Source organism: Triticum dicoccoides, chromosome 3B, assembly GCF_002162155.2.
Source record: "Triticum dicoccoides isolate Atlit2015 ecotype Zavitan chromosome 3B, WEW_v2.0, whole genome shotgun sequence".
NCBI classification, from domain to species: domain Eukaryota; kingdom Viridiplantae; phylum Streptophyta; class Magnoliopsida; order Poales; family Poaceae; genus Triticum; species Triticum dicoccoides.
In genome coordinates this window covers 78,589,074-78,604,533 of record NC_041385.1, presented here as the reverse complement: position 1 = coordinate 78,604,533, position 15,460 = coordinate 78,589,074, and the positions used below count along the sequence as shown (strand labels likewise).

Below are 15,460 nucleotides of genomic sequence, written 5' to 3'. Positions count from 1 at the left end.
AACTAGCATCACAAATGCACACTAGGCAAACCTGGAGATACATAGGAACCTGATGTTGTACGAGGTTATGCGCCTTTAGGGCAATGAATCGTCAGTGCCTTCTGATGCACTTGAAGCTATCAAGGGATCATTCGTAGCTCTGTGACCAGCCTGTCTATGCTTATGTCATGTACATCGACTCACCAGCCGCCACCAATCTATCTTTAAGAATACTAGCTATCCGCAAGATGTTTTAAGTGGTCCCTTAAGCACTAGCAAGTTATGTTTTTTGCTAGATGCAGTCTTGTTGTCAAACAAAATTTGAGAGGCACGTTGTTTCTAAATTTGGACGCTGCCAATTCAAATTGTATCAGCCCATTTGTCCTTAAGGGATGCCCCCATCTGTTTAAATGGGAAACCATATGTTTCTATGATCGGAAAAATAACATCTTTGTTTGGTTAGGAGTGAAATCCTTCCATTAGACAAGTTTTTTCATCATACCCATTTTTTTACCATATTGGGTTTTCGGAAACAACACCTTTTTGTGAATCCACGGGTACAACAGACTTGACATTGATAACTGGTTCTGGTACATGATCAACGGGTAACTAATAAATTAGGATGCGGTCCACAACTCCAAGCTACTACAAGATACTCATAATACTAGCAATCTACTGAATGATACATTCTCGACTATACTAGAGTTACACAGCCATGAACAGCATGTAGAATGCCAGAGCTACAACAACCACACACATAGACTTCATCAGGTGGTGTTTGCCCACAACGTGAGCAGTACCATCATGCTGGCGGGCAACACCAGCCACACCAGCCACCATGATCTTCTCACCGCTATCCATGGCCGGCTCCATAGCTTGTGCAAGCTGGTGAGATAGATTTGCCGACTCATTTTCTGCCGCCCTTGCTGCATCTTGCAGAACAGCGTTTGTCCTCTGAAGTAACCAGGCCTGGTCCCTAAGATCGATTACCAACTGCTTAAGGAAAGGATTTGTGATCGGATCGTCGTGCCACTGGTAGAACTCACCCCCCCTCTGCCAAATGACCAGAACATGGATCAAATTTAAGACCATTGATTCTATCAGAAACACAGACAAATAGCCAGAAACATGCCAAGAGATTCCATGAATGCACTCACCCTTGCGTGGTAACATGTCTTGTATCTCCTTCCTAGATTCTCGTCGCTCCATGAGATCCACATAGCCGCCTTTGGCTTCGCACGACAATCGCATGGTGTGAACGGCTCATAGTCCAGGGTTCCTTCTCTGTACCTCACTGGTGATCTCACTTGACCAGAAATCACTCTACGATAGGAGGAACAAGCCCTGGAGGAAGAGGAAGCAGAGGATGCCATTTGCTCGTATTTTCTGAGAGCTTGCTGGTTGGCAACAACAACCTGCACCATGGGCTCTTCTTATAGAGCACTCATGCACCAACGACTAGTTCAGAATTCAAAAGGGAAAGAGACGTTGAGCAAAAGGAACCATCACATCAAACACACGATGCATGGCAGTACATTAATAGCATAAGTTAGCTCACAAGTAGCAGTTCTGTTGAAACTAAACAAGCACCATCAGTCACAATGGTTTGACCAAAAGACAGCCACTTTGCTTGTCCATGGCATCGCAAAATGATTCGCCCCTACGATAACAACTTCCTAAACCACCAGCACACCTCTACTGCGCGCAATCTAATCTTCATCAGTGAGCTGCTCCATGATCCCTGGGCGTGGTGCAGTGTTCCCCTTTGCAGCGATCGTCTCGTACAACATCCTCTTCCTCCTAGTCGCCAGACCAACCTATTGCAAATACAATAACCGATTTGTCATTTTCTGCTGGATACAGAGAAGTTTTTGACTTTCTTAGCATTAATAGCAGCTCTCTTACCTCCGGCACATCGTGCTCCAGACGAGTCTCATTGAAGTTATCTGCATAGTAAGCTATGTAGCTAGGAGACTCACCACTGCAATCACAAACATATACATCAGATAAACATTCTTTTTCTGCAAACATACTTTGGGACAATGAACAATCAACGCACCTGCCACATGCAACATGCATGTTTCTGTTGTACCTCACTGTCCACTGAGACATGTCCATCTGCCATCCATCATCCAACAAGGCACCTGCGCGCTTCATGCCATTAAGCATAAGCAATATTGTCTTCCCGTGCTTAGCTCTGTATGCATCCGAACTCATCTGTGTGAGAACTGGGTCCAGCACGTTCAGTCTCTTCATAAGCATGTCAAACACGTACAAGCATCAGTCTCTCATCATTGAGACAGGCATCATTATCTGCATCAGCATGGGAAAGTTCAAATTTGGGCAACAACAGTCACAACGATTTGACAACACCTTTAGGAAACGTACCAGGCGACAGAATTTCAACTGAAAGCCAATGCTTCCCGTAGAAAGCAAGCTCCACAACACGGCAGGCCCCTCCGGATCCATGTGGTTCTCAAAGTGCAACTACACCAAAGAAATAAGTTTTGTCAGCATCGGATACATTAGATGATCTTATACAAAGTTTAGGGTTTCACATTCACTTACAGGCACGTCAGGAGATGCAAACCCCCTCCACACTGGTAATCCAACCATGTCAACCATCTTCATCTCTCTCTCATTGAAGCCACGTACCCAAGCCTCCATCCCATTGTAGTGCATCTCCCCTGTCAGACTGTATTGGTACTTAATCTTGTTGCCATCCAGTTTCAAAGGTGTTGGTCGCGAGCTGTCATACCAAACACTAACAAGACAAACAACAAATTGTTAGTTAATTTGAAGCAAACACAAAAACATTTGCAGCAACTATATGCATTTAGTCTCACCTTCCAAGAGTATCCCTGCATGTGAGGTACTCGACGCCGTCGTAAAATCCAAGGCAAACATGATCGGGATAGTGGACCTGCTCCAGCTCAAGCTCGAAAGGCGAGTAACCATAGTCAAGCTCTTGCACGTGGTATGCATCTGGATGAACTATAGCTGCACATAATAAGAATTATCCATGTCAATATATCTAACGCGGCCCAGGAATGCTCAAGCGTGATCACCAAATAAATCATACCTAGAGGATTAGGAATATCAGAAGGGCTTTCCTGAACTCCAGGTAGAGTTAGCCTTTTGTTGCGTATCAGAGTGTACTTAGCAATGGATCTGGCATGCGTCCCCTCGTCAGCAGCACCAGCTTGTCCAATAGCCGATTGAATCACATAATCTGCATTCAAACGAACCGACAAGTTACATGCCACAAATGTGAAACAATTGCAGAATCGTTTGTAGGTCATTCAGTTGTATACCTTCAGTCATCACATAGTACATAGACGTGTCAACTAGCCCACTGGGGGTCTCAGGCCCGGACAGATTTTGTGCAGAGGAAGGAGCAAGAAGCTCATGCATGGTCTTCTGACGAGCGGCCCGGGGAGCTATGTCTGATATGCATACAAAATGAAAATGCATCAGAACTGACAAGGTAATTATAAGAATGCCATAGCATGAGCTGGTCGTGATCATACCATCTCTTGCTCTCCCCTTCCCCTTGCGGTCAACAACCACCATCGGTTTGATCTCTTCCTTAGCATCATCAAGTGTTCCCCCTGGTGCAGTAGCTGCTTCAAACAGAAAATTAGTAAGTCGGTGATCTAGGTTACGGAAATGAGTCCCTCGTGTGTATTTACCTGTTGTTGGGACAAGGCCATCTGAGGGAATTACTACAGTCACATTGTTGTCACCGTTATTCCCCGCAACTTGAGCTGCATTAGCACTATCAATGTTCTTGTTTTGCACAACCACAGCCATCAGCGCATGAGCTGCTTTCCTAGAACTTGCAGCAAGGTCTTCTGCAACTGCACATGACAAAACTGGAATCAGTGTCAATCAAGATAGCACATAAACATAGACGCAGGAGAAGAAAAAGATCAATACCTGTAGATTTTGGGTTATGTGGTGCGTCAGGCATGGTACAAGGGAACATAGCTACCACTGAAGAATGACTTTTCACGTGCGCCAGGAAGAAATCCAAAGTCTGCTCCAGATCTTTCCGTCTGTTTTCTGCGGCCTTCTTCTTGATATCCTCCAAGACACTGTCCCTGACAGTGTCAACCACCTTCACAAATTCAGCCTCGCGTCTCTGGTACTACTGGTAATCCATTGCAGCTTTGAAAGAAGCAAGGATCTTGATGTTCATAACAACAGATCAAAAAAATGTAGTTAGCAATAGCAATCGACCAAGACAGAGGACAACAAGCGATTTAAAAAAATGTGCAAGCAACTTTTCATCCGTTTACCTCATCAGACAAGCCACTTGGCGCAACGGGAGTCCTTGGGGCATGCCGTGCAGCACCAGCTGATCCACCAGTACTGCTCTCACCACAGTCCTTTGTAGCACTGCCAGACCAACCAATGATATTTGCCGACGGAGAACGGGGAACATCTCCTAACTGAATCCGACAGAGATACCACATGGAGTTAATTGACAATGCATGCAGACAGTCTGAAGAAATATAAACAAGTACATGTTTTTACCTCTAGGCCGCACTCTATGCCATGAGCAGTAGCATGCTTCCGGATTTGCTCCTTTAGCTTTATATCAGAGTAATCAGCAAGCCGAGGGATGGGCAGCAGTAGCCTACCTTGGCGAGCATGCTCGTGGTAATCCAGCCATATTATCTATCATTTTTTCCACGTGAAAAAAATCAGAACGCATAATAGGGTTGGCATGACTGTATTTGAGCTAGTTTAGTGGAATCGCACTAACCTGTGGGATGATGAGGCACCCACTTAGGTTAACCAAAGTAGGATCAAAGCTGAGATCATGCCTTAGCTTCCGTGCTGCTTCCCTCAGCCCCTCAACAACGTAATCGCAGAAATCAAACTCCGATATACTCTCTGGATCGGCCACAACAGGGAGTAGCTCATTTGCAATCTTTGCTATGCCACCAGTAGGCACAAGGAAAGTCGAGCTGGCTAACAGTGTCACAGCCACCTTCATGGCGGTTCGCTCCTCACCCTCTATGGCACCCCTGCTAGCACCCTGAACTATTTTCTTGACTTTGTAAACAGGGATGTTGTCGGTGTCAAAACCGGCGGATCTCGGGTAGGGGGTCCCAAACTGTGCGTCTAGGCGGATGGTAACAGGAGACAAGGGACACGATGTTTTACCCAGGTTCGGGCCCTCTCGATGGAGGTAAAACCCTACGTCCTGCTTGATTAATATTGATGATATGGGTAGTACAAGAGTGGATCTACCACGAGATCAAGGAGGCTAAACCCTAAAGCTAGCCTATGGTATGATTGTTGTAATGGAGGTTGTGGCCTACGGGCTAAAGCCCTCCGGTTTATATAGACACCGGAGAGGGCTAGGGTTACATAGAGTCGGTTACAATGGTAGGAGATCTACATATCCGTATTGCCAAGCTTGCCTTCCACGCCAAGGAAAGTCCCATCCGGACACTGGACGGAGTCTTCAATCTTGTATCTTCGTAGTCTTGGAGTCTGGTGGATGATGATAGTCCGGCTGTCCGGACACCCCCTAGTCCAGGACTCCCTCAGTAGCCCCCGAACCAGGCTTCAAGGACGATAAGTCCAACGCGTATATAGTCTTCGGCATTGCAAGGCGGGTTCTCCCTTTAAGTTCCATGTACCTGCCAAACAGTGTCCGGCTTCCTCATAAATGATGTGCTTCTTGGCTTTTACGCCCAATAATGACCTTCTTCCACGCGTCGCACGAATGCGAAAAGCCAGGGTATCTTTTATGTTTTACCCCTCAGCTGTGCAAATAATCTGCCTATAAGAGAGGCGAGAATCCAGATCCAAAATCACACCCTCTTCCTTCCGCGAGTCCTCATCGGAGCGCCTCCGACCAAAAATCCATTCTATCATGGACCGTCAATGCGGCTCCTCCTCTCGCGCTCCCAGCCCTCTGCTAGGAGATTGGAGGAGATGTTCCGTCCCGCACAACGAGCTGGTGGTGCTTCAAGCAAAGGGATATCTCCCCCCGGCCTTCATGGTCCCGGTTCGAGCCGGGTTGGCCACCTACCAAGGTGGGAAGCAAGCGGAGGCTACCCCAAGTCCCAACAAAGGGGAGCGGGTATGCTTCGTCCCCTATCTGATAAGGGGACTCGGATTTCCTATACATCCGTTCCTCCGCGGGCTCCTGGAGTTCTACGGACTCCAGCTCCATCACCTTACACCCGCCTCTATCCTGCATATCGCGGGTTACGTAGCTCTTTGCGAGCTATTTCTGGGCATCGAGCCCCATTTTGCACTGTGGAAGAGGCTATTCTGCCTCGTACCCCGTTCTCACGAGGGGTCCATATACCAAGTAGGCGGCGCCGAAGTATGGCGCATCGCCGGGACCGGATATCTATCCGGAACCCCCAAGAAGGCGTCCGAAGACTGGCCTTCGGAATGGTTTTACATAGAAGACGCTCCGCTGCCAGACCCTGTTCGGATCGGCCTCCCGGAGTTTAGTTTTGTACCTCTGAAGAAACGCCTTAGTTGGCGCCCGCGGAGCCCCCAACTGGAGGAAGACAAGAGCGTCCATTATCTGATGGGCCGGATAAGGTTATTGGCCCACTCCGGGTTGACCATGATTGGAGTCATGGCAACATGCATTACGCGGGGGGTGCAGCCTCTGCAATACAGGGGCCACCCCATGTGGGATTTCAACGGGGAAGACGACGCCACCCGCCATGGTCGCAAAGGACCGGATTCGGCCGAGGATCTGGTGACGATCTTGTCCGGCCTATACAAGGGGGAGAAGGAGGATTTTCTCCAGACGAACCCTGTGAATGGGTTCTCCATGAATAACCCCCGGCGCTGGGTAAGCGAACACTTTGAGGGTCCGACCCGCGCTTTCGAAGTTTAAGCTTCTCATATTGTGTCTTCGGCGCAGGAACTGCGCCGGATTGTGGAGGACATGATAAGTCCAGCCCCGCAACCCGAGGATCCGGAGAGATCCCGGGATCCGGCCTCCGAAGAGGATCCGGACATAAAGGTGGAGCTAATCGACGGGGTGTTCCACCAGCTCAGCATGGACAATGCTTTAGTCGCCATTACGGCCGACTATCCCGGATTGCGTCCGGCTCCCCAGGTGACTGTGACCGAAGTCCCGACACCATTGTTTCTTCCTTGCTCATCTCTGACCATCGCATACGATGGTGTTATATAGGAAGCGCCTTCAAGGCGGGAAGCCGAGCTCGCGGCGGCTGACCAACAAAGGCCAGTCCGGACCAGTAGGCGGAAGAGGAGCGCGGCACGGACTGAAGCGTCGCCGCAGAGGTATAGCTCGTATTTAACTATTTGGAGCAACGTTCCTAGGAAGCGTTTAAGTGCTCATGATCTTTGCAGGAGAAAAAGCGCCCGCCGGACTGCGAGCGTGGAGGTTGCCAATCCAACCTCTACCAGCCAGGCTCCAGCGCCCGGTCAGGAGGGGGAGGCAAGCGTAAGGCACGGGCCGGATACTCCTCCAACAGAGGATGCCGACCGACTGTCCGCCACCAAGTCTGAGGTGGAGAGCGCCATGAACCATAGGCGCCGCCGGATAGTATTTCGTGAAGCATGCTTCTCCCCTGGGGCGCTGGACGCCTTTAATGCGGGGGACGCGCACCTCCGTGCTGCTCAAGATGGTTTTACCAGAGCCACGGAGCAGTATGTAAAAGACATACGGGTAAGGGAATTTAGTGGTTATATATGCCAGTAGCCCCCGAGACTTAAAGTAGTTACGTGAACTGATTTAAGGATCATTTGAAATGCAGGCTCTTACCGAAAAGAATACCCAGCTGTCTCAGGAGCTGCAAGAATGCAAGGCCCAACTTGAGGCCGCACTCGCTGCCGCAGGAGGAAACACAGAGGCCCCTCCAGGTAACACATTTGTTTGGTAAATATAAGCGCTGTGCGGCGTGCGCGCAAGTCTAATAATGACGTTGCAGGTGCTGCAGGACAAGATCCGGACAGGCAAGAACTTCTGCGCCAGTTGAAGGCCGGCGAGAGGGTGCTGAACAGGGTACAACAGGAAAGGAACAAGCTCCGGGATGCCCACGCCCAGCTTCGAGAAGAGCTAAAGGGGGTTCAGGTCGAGCTGTCCGGCTCCGTTAAGGAGAATCAGCGGCTTCGTCGTGGCATCTATAGTAAGTGCTTGAGCGAACTCCTTTAAAAAGAAGAGTTCGGCGAGGAAGTCAATTGACAGAATATGTCTTGTAGGTATACTCACGGGTCGCCCTGCGGAGGAGATGCCCGTATTGACGGGTGATCAACTTTCCGAGCTATTGCAACTACTCGAACGAGTTCGGCAGGCGATGAGCAGCGTCGTCCAGGCATTATGGCCAGTCGTCTCCCTACCCGAGGGCCTTGGGGAGCTTGCGGAGAAACTCCAGGGAGTGCGGCAGCGCTTCCGTTTATGGAAGATTTTGGCCTGCCGCCAGGGTGCGACGGAGGCTTGGGCCATGGTGAAGACGCGGTACAAGAAGGCGGATCCCAACCACATGGCCGAAGTTGGACCGGTGGGGCCCGATGGGAAGGAGATCCCTGTGAGTTTAGTATACAGCCAAGTAGAGTTGGCTGCTAAATTTTTCCAACGGGACTGTAAGCTAGACAGCCTGTTAGACTGGATTGAGGAGGAACACAATCAGTAAATTTGACAATGTATTTTTAAAATGACATGTGAAATGCCTTCTAGCTGGATTGTAGATCGTTTGTCTTTGCCGACCTTTTCGTTTCGACCTCGGGACCCTAGAGTCCGGAGTGTGTCCGAATACCTTTTTGGTTAAGAAACAACCGGGGTATGCTTGGAGACCAGGCGTAGGGGTCATTAGTGCTTTATCAGACAAGTGCCCAACTAGTTATGTTATATTACATGGTTAGTAAGAAACATCTTCCAGGGAGAATAGTTCCGTTAAGGGTTCCTTTCCCTAGGAGGCATGCCCTAAAGTGCATGTCCGGACTGCGAAAAAAGCAGAAAAACATCTAGGGGCAAATAGATAGATAGGTAAAAGAAAAATCATCTTTTGAGTCACCGACCGAATATTCCCTTAAGAACGCTAGCTTTCGGCTTCACCCAGTCTGAGGTACACATCCGGCTGACCCGGCAGTAACAATCGCAGAGGTGCTCCCTTTACCTCCTAGCCGAACAATCGGAACGTAGGGGTAAGCACAGGAGCCAGGCAACCCAGCTTGGCCAAAACTTAAGTCATATCGATGCATATAATGGTGAGTAAAAGGTACATGTGGAAGCATGACACATGTGTTGGGCATGAAGCCCTTATAGTTGAGCTTCTGGAAAAGAAGCCCCCAGGTATAATGAGTGCGGATAGCACATCAAGTGTGTGCGAACAATGCGACATTAGGCCCTTAAGGGCTTTGTGTGAAAAAAGGTTAAGAGAAGAAAGAGAAACAAAGTGCAGCTGGAGTGTAAAAAATTTGGACTGGGGAAGGGGACGAACTCTTAGTCCGGTGCTAGGCGTAGAATCTCCGGAGGCGGGCTGCGTTCCATGGGTTCGGCTCGAGTCGGTTGTCCGATGCATTTCGCAGACGGTACGCCCCGCTGGTCAGGACTTGGTCGATGATGAAGGGGCCCTCCCACTTGGGCTTGAGCTTGTCCTTTTTCTTGTCCGGCAGGCGTAGAACTAGTTCGCCAACGTTGTAGGTCTTGGCCCGTACTTCTCTGCTTTGATATCTTCGAGCCTGCTGCTGATAAAATGCGGAACGAGCCTTGGCGACGTCGCGTTCCTCCTCCAATGCGTCCAAGCTGTCCTGCCGATCCAGCTCGGCTTCTCGTTCTTCGTACATGCGCACTCGAGGTGAGTCATGAATGATGTCGCAGGGCAAAACTGCCTCTGCGCCGTATACCATAAAAAATGGTGTGAATCCGGTAGTACAGTTAGGTGTTGTCCGCAGCCCCCAGAGTACGGAGTCGAGCTCCTCTACCCAGTGCGTGTCGGATTTTGTAAGTGACCGCACTAGTCTGGGTTTAATGCCGCTCATTATTAGACCATTTGCTCGTTCCACTTTACCATTGGTTTGAGGGTGATAGACTGAAGCGTAGTCGAGCTTAATGCCCATATTTTTGCACCATGACTTAACCTCGTCGGCCGTGAAGTTCGTGCCATTGTCGGTGATGATGCTGTGGGGGACACCGTAACGGTGTACGACCCCGGATATAAAGTCTATCACTGGTCCGGACTCTGCCGTTTTGACCGGTTTGGCCTCTATCCATTTGGTGAATTTATCCACCATGACCAATAGGTACCTTTGCTTGTGGGTTCCCCCTTTAAGGGGTCCAACCATATCAAGCCCCCAGACCGTGAACGGCCAGGTAATGGGTATAGTTTTGAGGGCGGTGGGTGGCATATGGCTCTGATTAGCAAAGACCTGACAACCGACGCATCTCTGGAATAAGTCCTGGGCATCTGCCCGGGCCGTCGGCCAATAAAATCCTGTACGGAATGCCTTTCCTACAAGGGCCTGGGCTGCTGCGTGGTGTCCGCCTAGTCCGGCATGAATTTCAGCCAGGAGGTTTCGCCCTTCCTCTTCGGAGATACACCTTTGAAGGACTCCGGCTGTACTTTTCTTGTAAAGTTCTCCCTCATGGACCTTGTAGGCTTTTGATCGCCAGACTATGCAGCGGGCCTCATTTTGGTCTTTGGGAAGTTCCTGTCTAAGCAAATAGGCTAGGAATGGTTCTGTCCACGGGGCGATTACCGCCATTATGTCGTGGGCTGAAGGTGTTATGTCATCGGCTGAATCGCCGGTTGGCGCGGTTGTTTCCGGTTTGTCATTTCCGGACTCCCCTTCCCATAGTACGGACGGCTTGAAGAGCCGTTCCAGGAAGATATTTGGAGGGACAGCGTCACGTTTTGCGCTGATGCGTGCCAGTACGTCGACTGCTTGGTTATTTTCTCGGGCTACGTGATGGAATTCGAGTCCTTCAAACCGAGCTGACATTTTCAGGACAGCATTGCGATATGCTGCCATTTTCGGATCCCTGGCGTCAAAGTCTCTGTTTATTTGGGATATTGCAAGGTTTGAATCCCCGCGCACCTCTAGGCGTTGAATGCCCATGGAGATTGCCATCCGGAGACCATGTAGGAGGGCCTCGTATTCGGCTGCGTTGTTGGAGTCCGTGTACATTATTTGAAGTACGTATTGGACTGTGTCCTCGGTTGGGGACGTCAAGACGACGCCAGCCCCCAGTCCGGCCAACATTTTGGAGCCGTCGAAGTGCATAGTCCAATTGGAGTATGCGCCGTACTCTTTAGGGAGTTCGGCTTCTGTCCATTCAGCGACGAAGTCAGCCAAAACTTGTGACTTTATAGCTCGCCGTGGCTTGTAGGTTATATCGAATGGTAGGAGCTCAATTGCCCATTTTGCAATCCTGCCCGTTGCGTCGCGGTTGTTTATAATGTCATTGAGTGGTACTTCGGAGGCCACTGTTATTGAACACTCTTGAAAGTAGTGTCGGAGCTTCCGGGATGCCATGAACACCGCGTATGCTATCTTTTGATAGTGCGGGTAACGGGACTTGCAGGGGGTTAACACAGTGGATACGTAGTACACTGGTTTTGAAGAGGGAATTTATGCCCTTCTGTCTCTTGTTCAACGACGAGTACCGCGCTTACAACTTGATGTGTTGCTGCGATGTATAACAACATAGGTTCACCTAGGTTTGGCGCAGCTAGGACCGGATTTGTTGCCAATATGGCCTTTATTTCTTCGAGTCCGGCAGTGGCAGCATCCGTCCACTCGAAGTTGTTCGGCGCGCCTAAGGAGGCGATAAAGGGGCAGTGCCTTTTCTCCCAAGCGGGAGATAAAATGGCTTAGGGCTGCCATGCATCCTGTTAGTTTTTGTATCTGTTTGAGGTCTTTTGGAATATCCAACTGTGACAGAGCTCGGATTTTAGCCGTGTTTGCTTCAATTCCTCTACCGGATACAATGAAGCCCAGCAGCTTTCCGGCTGGTACGCCGAAAACGCATTTTTCCGGATTCAGCTTGATGTCATATGCTCTGAGGTTGTCAAATGTGAGCCTCAAATCGTCTACTAGAGTTTCGACGTGTTTTGTTTTGACGACTACGTCGTCTACGTATGCCTCGACAGTTTTGCCGATCTGGGTAGCCAGACATGTTTGAATCATGCGCTGATATGTTGCGCCGGCATTTTTAAGTCCGAAGGGCATCGTGTTGAAGCAGAATGGTCCGTATGGAGTGATGAATGCCGTTGCGGCTTGGTCTGCTTCCGCCATCTTGATTTGATGGTAGCCAGAGTATGCGTCGAGGAAGCACAATGAATCGTGCCCTGCGGTAGCATCGATAATTTGGTCGATGCGGGGGAGGGGGAAGGGATCCTTTGGGCAAGCCTTATTGAGGTCTTTAAAATCGACGCATAGGCGCCAGGATTTGTCCTTCTTTGCTACCATTATCAGATTTGCTAGCCAATCCGGACGTTTGATATCTCTAATGAATCCGGCTTCCAATAGTTTGGCCAGCTCTTCTCCCATTGCCTGTCTTTGGGGTTCGGAAAATCGTCGAAGAGCCTGTTTGACCGGCTTGAATCCTTTTAGGATGTTTAGGCTGTGTTCTGCCAATCTGCGCGGGATTCCGGGCATGTCCGAAGGATGCCAGGCAAAAATGTCCCAATTTTCCCGAAGGAATTCTCGCAGTGTGGCGTCTACTTCGGGGTTCAATTGTGCCCCAATGGAGGCCGTCTTTGTTGGGTCCGTTGGATGGACCTGGAATTTTATTATTTCATCTGCTGGTTTGAAGGATGTGGACTTGGATCTTTTATCGAGTATCACATCGTCCCTATTCATCGTAGAGGGCAGCGCGGTGAGTTCTTCTGCCGCTAAGGCTTCGGATAGTGCCTCCAAGGCTAGTGCGGCTGTCTTGTTTTCGGCGCGGAGTGCTATGTCCGGATCACTAGCGAGAGTGATTATTCCACCGGGCCCGAGCATTTTGAGCTTCATGTACCCGCAATGGGGTACGGCTTGAAAAATTGTGAACGCCTCTCGTCCTAAGATAGCGTGATATCCGCTATTGAACGGGGCCACTTGGAACGTGACTTCTTCGGATCTGAAGTTGTCCGGCGAGCCGAACACCACATCGAGTGTGATTTTTCCGGTGCAGCGCGCTTCCCGGCTAGGGATTATACCTCTGAAGGTTGTGCTGCTTCGCTCAATACGGCTCCAGTCTATTTCCATTTTTTGAAGAGTTTCCTCGTAGATGAGGTTTAGTCCGCTGCCGCCATCCATGAAGACCTTTGTAAGTCGAATGCCGTCCACTATGGGACTAAGCACCAGTGCAGCTGGTGCTCGGGCTGTTCGGAATTTAGGTTCGTCGCTGGCGTTGAAGGTGATGGCCGTGTCGCTCCATGGATTTGCTGTTGCTACTTGGTAGACTTCGGCGAGGCCGCGGATTGTTCGTTTTCGCATATTATTTGATGCGAAGGTCTCGAAGACTGTTGATACCGTACCGGTATTGTTGGAGTGGTTTTCCGGGGCTAGAAGCTCCTCGCCACTTTTGGCCACCTACCGTAATATCCAACATGCCCGAAGGCTATGTGTTGGGATGGCGCCCTCTGTACTATGAAGCTTACAGGGTCCGCTGAGCCATCCCTCCAGTACGGTTCCGTGCCCTCTATGGAGTTTTTGTTTTTTGGTTTTTGCCTCTGGGGCCTGAGTATGATGCACTCTTTTGTTTCGGACTAGGGTTGTATTCGGGGCCGGATTGTCCCAAAACTGGTTTTCGGTTTTCCGGAAACTCTCCATCGCACAGTACTTTCGTACTATGGACGCCAGATCGGTGAAGCGTGTGATTTTACGATGGCCGGTGGCGTTCAATATTCCCTTGTCCGTGCAATTATTGCAAAAGATTGTGATTGCGTTTTCCTCTCGGCAGTCCTTTATCCTATCCATAACCAGGAGGAATCTGGCCCAGTAGTGATGTATTGTTTCAGCGGGCTCTTGCCGTATTAGAGATAGATCAAATATGTCTGGGCGGGTGGGTGGAATAAAATCCGGATCCCTACCCATCTTGGGGCTTAAAGGCCGTGAAGTTTCCAATTTTGGAAGCTTGGATTGCTGGACGTTGTCCAACGAGTCCGGTCCGATGCCTGACTTTAAGTTCAGTGCTCGATCGAAGTCCGTTCCCCCGCGGAAATCCGGCGTGGAGGGTTCGGAAGCCCGGACATGTCTAGTTTTTAATACAGGAGGAAAGTCGCCGCATTGTTCCTCTACCACTGCGACGTGGTGGGTAACCTGGGGAGAGTTAATCTCTCTCAGATCGGTTTTAAGCCCAATCTGATTGTAGTCCGTAGCGACTCCCAGGGCGGCGATGCGATCCAAGAGTTCGTTGACAGACGAGAGCTCTATCGGATCCAGCCGCTCGGCGAATTCCGAGCTGACGCGGAGATTGCTTTTGACGACTTGAGAAGTCATTGTCGAAGCAGTGGCCGGACAGGCGGTCATAAGAAAACCGCCTAGCCGGATAGTTTGGCCGGCGGCCAAGGCCCCTTTGGCGAAAATACCGTCTTTGAAGACGGGTGGAGGCATCCTTCCTATCGGTGACGACACAGAGGGACTCTTAATGAAAGCACCAATGTCGGTGTCAAAACCGGTGGATCTCGGGTAGGGGGTCCCGAACTGTGCGTCTAGGCGGATGGTAACAGGAGACAAGGGACATGATGTTTTACCCAGGTTCGGGCCCTCTCGATGGAGGTAAAACCCTACGTCCTGCTTGATTAATATTGATGATATGGGTAGTACAAGAGTGGATCTACCACGAGATCAAGGAGGCTAAACCCTAAAGCTAGCCTATGGTATGATTGTTGTAATGGAGGTTGTGGCCTACGGGCTAAAGCCCTCCGGTTTATATAGACACCGGAGAGGGCTAGGGTTACATAGAGTCGGTTACAATGGTAGGAGATCTACATATCCGTATTGCCAAGCTTGCCTTCCACGCCAAGGAAAGTCCCATCCGGACACGGGACGGAGTCTTCAATCTTGTATCTTCATAGTCTTGGAGTCCGGCGGATGATGATAGTCCGGCTGTCCGGACACCCCCTAGTCCAGGACTCCCTCAGATGTTGTTCGACCTTGGCATTTCTGTGCCAAGCAGCCCATGCACATGGCCAAGCAAGCCCTCACGATCTACAAGGCAACGCCCACCGGCGATGTCTATCTTCCTACCACTCGGCTCAAGACCGATACATGTAGCAACCTCTCGACTGTTAATCTCTATGAAAACCCCATCACCCATGTCCATCATCATGTTATCTGGGTTTATTCTAGAGATCAAAGACATGGAAAAGATCCTATTCGTGTTGCCTAACACCCTGATCTTGCACAACTGCTCCATGCCTACATCTTTGAAAACATTTCTGACCTCGGGGTTCCATTCACCAGCAAGGGATTGCAAGGCCATGGAGGTGAAGCTGGTATGTACTGTCGGAGGACGCCTACTCGCCGCGGCCGAGGA

The 15,460-nt window shown here is 50.0% G+C and overlaps 1 protein-coding gene across 1 annotated transcript in view; it reads left to right on the top strand.

The window, feature by feature from the left end:
* The window catches only part of LOC119274838, a 15,992-nt gene extending 15,584 nt beyond the window's left edge, over nucleotides 1–408 (top strand). Inside the window, exon 10 of the transcript XR_005135352.1 lies at nucleotides 26–408. The gene's annotated coding sequence lies outside the window, so the exon portion shown is untranslated. The remainder of the gene's footprint in view (nucleotides 1–25) is intronic.
* Nucleotides 409–15,460: the final 15,052 nt, after the last annotated feature.